The sequence below is a fragment of the Engraulis encrasicolus genome, chromosome 15, assembly GCF_034702125.1.
Source record: "Engraulis encrasicolus isolate BLACKSEA-1 chromosome 15, IST_EnEncr_1.0, whole genome shotgun sequence".
In the NCBI taxonomy this organism is placed as follows: Eukaryota; Metazoa; Chordata; class Actinopteri; order Clupeiformes; family Engraulidae; genus Engraulis; species Engraulis encrasicolus.
Window position 1 is genome coordinate 29,882,785 of NC_085871.1, and position 7,564 is coordinate 29,890,348.

A 7,564-nucleotide genomic window follows, 5' to 3' on the forward strand; every position below is an offset into this window, starting at 1 on the left:
GTGTGTGTGTGTGTGTGTGCGCGCGCACACTTGTGTGTGTCGGGCGGAGGGTCTGGTGGGAGGCTCTGAAGGGATGTTGAAACAAGTAGTAGTATTCGTGCGTGCGCGTGCGTGCGAGTGCGTGCGCGTGCGTGCGAGTGCGTGTGTGTGTGTGTGTGTGTACTGCATTCCATTCAGGTGTGCCTTTGAACGGCAGGCTTGTCGGCCATGACAGGAGAGGCTAATTGATTTAGGAGTCCAAATCACATTTAGGTCTAATCACATCTGCTGCTGGCAAAGATGACTAGCTGGACTGTGTGTGTGTGTGTGTGTGTGTGTGTGTGTGTGTGTGTGTGTGTGTGTGTGTGTGTGTGTGTGTGTGTGTGTGTGTGTGTGTGTGTGTGTGTGTGTGTGTGTGTGTGTGTGTGTGTGCATGCTTGTGTGTGCACCCGTGTGTAGGTGTGTGTATGGTTGTGCGTGTCTGTGTATGGAATGGTGCCCTTCCAAGCACACAGAAGCCTATCACACACACACACACACACACACACACACACACACACACACACACACACACACACACACACACACACACACACACACACACACACACACACACACACACACACACACACACACACACACAGGTTATTTATGTAACTATCTGGCTTCCTAACTGTTCGCTCCCTCTTCACTTTCCCATTGCTCACCATACACCATAGATAAATGTAAGATTTAAAATGAATAGAGATTAATAATAGAGATTTAAAATGGCACACAATGGAAAATATCACAAGGTACAACTGTAAGTAAACGTATAATGGAGAGAGAGAGAGAAAGCAAATTAAATGAATATAGGGATACAGAGAGAAATACAAGGTGTGTGTGTGTGTGTGTGTGAGAGAGAGAGAGAGAGAGAGAGAGAGAGAGAGAGAGAGAGAGAGAGAGAGAGAGAGAGAGAGAGAGAGAGAGAGAGAGAAAGAAAATTAAATGAATATAGGGACACAGAGAGAAATACAAGGTGTGTGTGTGTGTGTGTGTGAGAGAGAGAGAGAGAGAGAGAGAGAGAGAGAGAATTTTTTTTTTTTTTGAATTTTAAAAGCGCTTTTATTATGAATCAAAAAGCATGAACACTAACATAGACCATCTATCCCAAACCAAAAGACAATCAGTCAGTTAAAATGTGGGAAAACAATATATCATCTTGTTCTGTCACAGAGCAAAAACAGTCAAAAACACACCATTTATCCTTAAAATAGTCCATTGCCCCAGTAAGTTTGAAAAAACAAAAGTCAGCACTAATTCTAGACCTAATCAGGTTCTTCAGAATAGGTACCACATCATCCCCACCCCCACCTCGAATTTTGTTTTTTCTACTCAAGTAGATTGCCAGCTTTGCGTCACCAACAACAAGATTGATCATTTCACACTTTGCTCTGTGCCTTTGATTATAAAAGAAACCAATGATAAAACCCTGGTGAGAGAAAACCACACCCAAAGAAAAAAGCAGAAGGCTCAAAAAAGAAAACAAAGGGACAAGTCTGGTACAGTCCAAAAAGCAGTGAAAAACTGTTTCCCTACAGGTGCAGAAAGGACAGGTACTGCTAACCCCAGGGTTGATCGTAGCCTTAAAAGCATTGACGGCAATGGCCCCATGTAGGACCCGCCACTGTAAATCACCAGCCCTCTTCGTCAAAGGAGGTTTGTACAGTACTCTCCACACAGGCTTTTTCTCCTCAGAGAGCTCCAACTTATCCCTCCACACGGTATCAGGTCTACCCTTCAGGGCGTCTTTGTGCAGCACCTTGACTACATTCCTATAGAGCACCTTCCCAGTCGCTGAATACAAGAATATACTGTCACACTCAGGAAAGCTAAGAGAAGGGCTAGCAAAACCACATTCTCGCACATCAGGAGTGACAAGCATATTAGGAAACATATCAGTAGCATCACATACAATTAAACCCATCACCATACCCCTGAAGCAGACGTTTCTCCTGTAAACTTAGAAGCCCACTAAGTCTCCCAAGAAAATTTGTCACATATCTGATGGACCTCACACCCAGAAAAGAGGCAAACGCCTGAACATTTTGCAGATCACACCCAGCTTTGCATACAACATCACGCAATTGAAGGACATGCTTTCCACACAAAATGGCTGTGAGACCAGGCAGTTCATTACATGACACATCAAGACGGGACCCCAAAACGACAGGCTCCTCAAGCAGCCAATGAATTGAGGGGAGCCCCCCCACCCACTGATGCCCAAACAGACCCCAAACATGAAATAGACTCTGATAAAAAAGTGGCAGTCCAGCAAGGTTAAGCCGTCTTGGATTCGTAAGAAACAGTGCAGCGTCCAGACCCAGTCCACCGACCCCACGCAAGATGCTCAGGGCCAACAGTCCCCAAGCCTGCTCATTGGAAGCCGTGAGCAGTCTCAAGAGAAATTGTAGTCTGTATGTGTCCTTTCTGCTGGCAAGATCTATGAGACCTTGCCCTCCTTCCTCCTTGGGCAGGAAGAGTACCGCTTGAGGCACCCAATGTAGCCCATCCCAGAAAAAGTCCACCATGTCTCTTTGGATGCTTTGAAGGAGTCCACGCGGGGGCTCAGCACAAGCAAGCTTATGCCACAACGTTGAGGCCACCAGGTTGTTGACGATGAGAGCGCGCCCCCTATAGGAGAGCTGGGGGAGCAACCACTTCCATTTATCCAGGCGGCCCTTGACTTTCTCACGCGCCCCTTCCCAGTTCTTTTGAACATACGCATCATTCCCCAAATATACACCAAGATATTTCAGACCCTCCCTTCCCCATAGCAAACCCCCAGGTAGGCCAGCACATCTTCTTTCCCATTCCCCCACCCAGATGGCTGTGCACTTACCCCAATTTACTTTGGCAGAAGAAACCAATTGAAAATCATGGACAAGTTTTTTCAACACATGAACATCATCTTCCCCATTAACAAAAACAGACACATCATCAGCATAAGCAGATAAATAAAAACACTCATTAATCAAAGGCACAGAGATACCCCTCAAACCAGTGCGAAGTCTGTGTAACAGAGGCTCAATGGCAATGGAATACAACATCCCTGACAACGGACAGCCCTGCCTAACACCACGCAGCACCTTGAATGGAGCCCCCAGACACCCATTTATTTTCAGAACACTTTCAATATTACAGTAAAGGACCCTAACCATGCTAATAAAGTCGGAGCTGAACCCAAAGGAGTCCATGGCTGACCACAAGTACAGAAATTCTAAACGATCAAAGGCTTTCTGTTGGTCTAGAGATATCAGACCCACGTTAAGACCCAGCTTCTCTGATACAGTCCAGAGATCTCTCACCATAGCAATGTTATCAAAGATGGACCGGTCAGGTATGCAATAGGATTGGTCGGGATGCACCACCTGGCCTATTACTTTTTTAAGTCTTGAACCCAGGGCTTTAGCCAGGATCTTCATGTCAGAGCACAAAAGTGATACTGGCCGCCAGTTACCAATATTTTGCAGGTCACCCTTCTTTGGCAATAGAGTTATAATCGCTCTGCGGCAGCTCAGAGGAAGGCTGCCCTCCTTTAAGCACTCACACAGTACTGCCAGGAGGTCCTCCCCAAGGCAATTCCAGAATGCTTTATAAAAATCTATAGGCAGACCATCTATCCCAGGGGACTTGCCATTTTCCATACTCATGAGTGCACTTTCAATTTCAGATAGGGTCAAAGGGCCATCAGTTTCAGCGCTACTTTCTTCAGACAGTTTAGGCAACCCATCAAAAAAATTACTGGAAGCTAAATTCTCAGGAATGAGCTCACAGTCATACAGATTAGAGTAAAAAGATCTAGCATAGGCCCGCATTTGTGCTGGATCAGACAATTCCTGGCCAGACTCAGTCCTCAAGGAGTGCATAAGTCTACTCTGACCACGCTGTCTCTCCAAATTAAAAAAGAATTTTGAGGGTGTGTCCATTAGAGCGACACCTTGAAACCTGGAACGCACTAACGCTCCCTGTGCTCTAACATCCAAAAGCTCAGCAAGTGTGCTCTTCTTCCCCTCCAGGAGATCCTTAACACACGCGTCACCCGTGGATAAAGATCCCTGGAGGCCTAAGATCTCTTTTTCCAGAGCATTAAGAGATTTAACAATATCATTTGTGACATAGGAAGTAAATTGTTGGCACAACACTTTAATTTGACTCTTTCCATATTCCCACCAATCCCGTAAAGAAGGAAAAGAATCTTTTTGCCCCCTAAAAATATCCCCAAAAATACATAAAAGTGTTCCTAAAGTGTTCGTTATCTAAAAGTGAGGTGTTGAAGCACCAATAGGCACTTTTTGGTTTAAATGCTTTAACAGATATACTACATGTGACTGCAGAGTGATCTGAAAAACCAGTAGGCACAATATTGCAAGATTTAATTATATTAAGCTGAAATGTGGGAGCATATATTCTGTCCAGGCGTGCAAAGGACACATAATTGTCTCTACTGTGAGACCATGTGTACTGCCTCGCCCCCTGATAAAAAACCCTCCACGCATCAACCAAATCATGATTTTTAACTAACTGAACAATAGCCCTTTGAGAGGGGACATGAGGTTCCATGTGGTTTCTGTCCAGCTTGTCATTTTCCGTACAATTAAAATCCCCCGCCATAAAGAGAAGAGATTCAGAATCTAAAGTCATAAGCACTTCATGAACCTTATCAAAAAAAGCCACCCTTTCATGGCCAATAGTAGGTGCATATACAACAATAAATACAATGACAGTTCTATCAAAATGGGCAGTCACCATAAGAAGTCTCCCTTCCACTAACTCTTGGGCACAACAAGAAAGTGGAAGAGAGCCTTTAGAAAACAAAATTGCCACGCCCCCGCTCAATGCAGACCCATGGCTAAAAAAAATCTGACCATCCCATTCTTTCTTCCAGTCAACCTCATTTACTTTATCACTATGTGTCTCCTGAACCATTGCAACATTAATGCGCTTCAAATTAATGAAGTCAAGGAGTGCCAGCCTTCTCTTCATATCCCTAGCACCATTTAAATTAAGTGTTGCAATGTTCAGCGTGTTTGCCATAATATGTTATGTCTGAGAAGTTGACGTGGCTCCCTGCCTAACTTTACGACGCAATATGCCCAAATGTTTACGGAGGCGCGCAACCTCCTTTGAATCAAACGCCTTACTCTTTATTAGGCAGACTGTATCATTAATAAATTGACAGCGGTCAGGGAAGAACTGTTCCACTTCGACGTCGCGTTTCCCCTTCGTGTCGCGCAGAAATCGAATTATGTCATCCGCTGTGTATTGTACCATCTTCTCCCCACCAAATTCAGTAAGATCACTCAATGAGCCCATCGACATTGTCGAACACACCGAGTCATCATCACTATCACAGTTTGCGCTGGCGGAGTCAAGTTTCTTCGACTTAGATGGATTACAATCAGTATCAGTATGCCTATCCTTTCTTTTAGGCGGCTTGAACTCACAGTCCATTCTCTCAACTTCTTCAGACAGCGCGTCCGAGCCTACACTACCGGTCGCGCTCACTTTACTCAGAGCATCGAGCTCTTTGGAGATCATGTCATTAACGGCTGCGTTACTCGGGACAGGTTCAGACGAGGATAAATCACCATCAACATCTGTGGCCACCGCGACCTTATCTGTGGCAGATGTACTGGCCAATTTAGGTTCACAGACAACATCAGCCGATCTGACGGCTTCAGTCAAAGACGAAGTAGTCTGGGATGTCAGAACAGCAACGGGGGGCAGCGGGTCAGTATTGGGGGTAGGTAAAGGATCATTGGGAGCCGCAGGCACTGGAGTTTGGGAAGGCACAGTCGACGCACCAGCAGCGGAGGTACCAGCTGAATTGCCAGCACTCCTCTCGGGTTCAATTACTGTAGATGGTGGTTGAGCTCCACCCCGCTTTTTACGCGGACAGTCACGAATCACATGGCCTATCATGTTACAGGAAAAACACACTAAAGCGGTGTTGGACGTTACATAAACTGTGTAGTCAAAACCATCAACCCTCAATTTAATATGTAGATCAAGTGGCACGTCATCTTGGTCCAGCACCATGTATGTCTGCCTTCTAAATGACACGACATGTTTCAATAAGGGCGACTTACATCCCAAAGAAATCTTTTTCAACGGGGAAACAAGTCTACCGTAACGCTGCAAGTGCTCCTCAATTAGACTATCGTCAATGAAGGGGGGGACATTAGATATTATAATCTTCGTAGCCGGAGTGCTTAGAGGCAGAACAGGTGTAAGCGTATCATTTAAGACAATGCCCGAAGCAATTACCTCCCGAGCTTTGTCAACCGACCCCAAAAAAACAATAACCGCGCTGTTCATGCGCGAGGCTGATTTAATGTGTTCATGGCCAACTATGTTGCCTATAGCCAGGCTACAGTCCTCAACACTCGCAGAGCACTGAACTTTAAAGTGTTTATGAAACGAAAACAAACGGTCATTCCCATTAAAGCCTTGTTTTTTCTGATAGCATCGATGAGACTTTGAACCCAATCATCCTGGAGGAACTTGTGAAAATGGCAACTCAAAGTGTGAATTCTGTGAAATTTGGTGTGACTAATGAGCTGGGCTGTGACATCATAGAGGGGAGTCCCTGGTTTGCTAGTATGGCGATCTGAGAAAACAACACACATTTGATGGACCCACATCTTATAAAGGAACCAAAATTCTGATACAAACATCAGCGTGTCGAAAAACCACACATCCAACCTCATGAGAAAAAAAAACAGCAGCACAAATCTATTTCAGATGCACTGATACATCTGCAGAAAGTGACATGTCTGACAGGCGAAGTGACGATTGTTGACATAGCCTGACAGTTCGTTTTGTTTATGGTTACGGTTGCTAAGGGCGCTTTGCCATGACCCACAGATGACATGGCGTGTGTATTTGTTGACAAATGGGGGGCATTTTGATTCAATTGCGCGATATAGTGTGATTGAAATGCATGTAGGCTACATGCAAAAATATCATCAACTAGAGAAAAAACTGAGGTATTAGGCTGTTGGAAAAACGCCCTATATAGCCTGAGTCCTCAGCATATTTTTAGCGTTTATCATTATTATTATTTTTTGTGCTCAAAGTCACAGGCGTCGCGTGTCCCTCAGCCGGACTCTGAGGACGAGGTGTGTCCAAACGTCAGCCACACGTGCACCACAATACTAAAAACAAACAATCAACGCTTCAAAGTAGGCCTATGCTATGTGCATCTCTGTTTATTCGCTAAGCAGTAGCAGGACTTTTTCTAGGATTTTTTGGCATGAGGGAGCATCATGGCAGGTCACAGGGGGTGAAGGGGGGTGTTCCCCCCCATGAATGAGACATTTATTAGGGGCGCTCAAATATATATATATATAAAAATAAAAGTATGAGGGTGCACCCACGGAGGTATGAGGGTGGAGCGCCCCTATTTCCCCGTTCAGAAAAAGCCCTGAGTAGCCCAATCTGTGAGTTGGCTGTCCTCGACTGAGAGCACCACGCTGATGTGCGGATATCCTCCCAAAACCAATTTATTGACCAGTTGAATGGCAATCAATAAAAAGTGCAT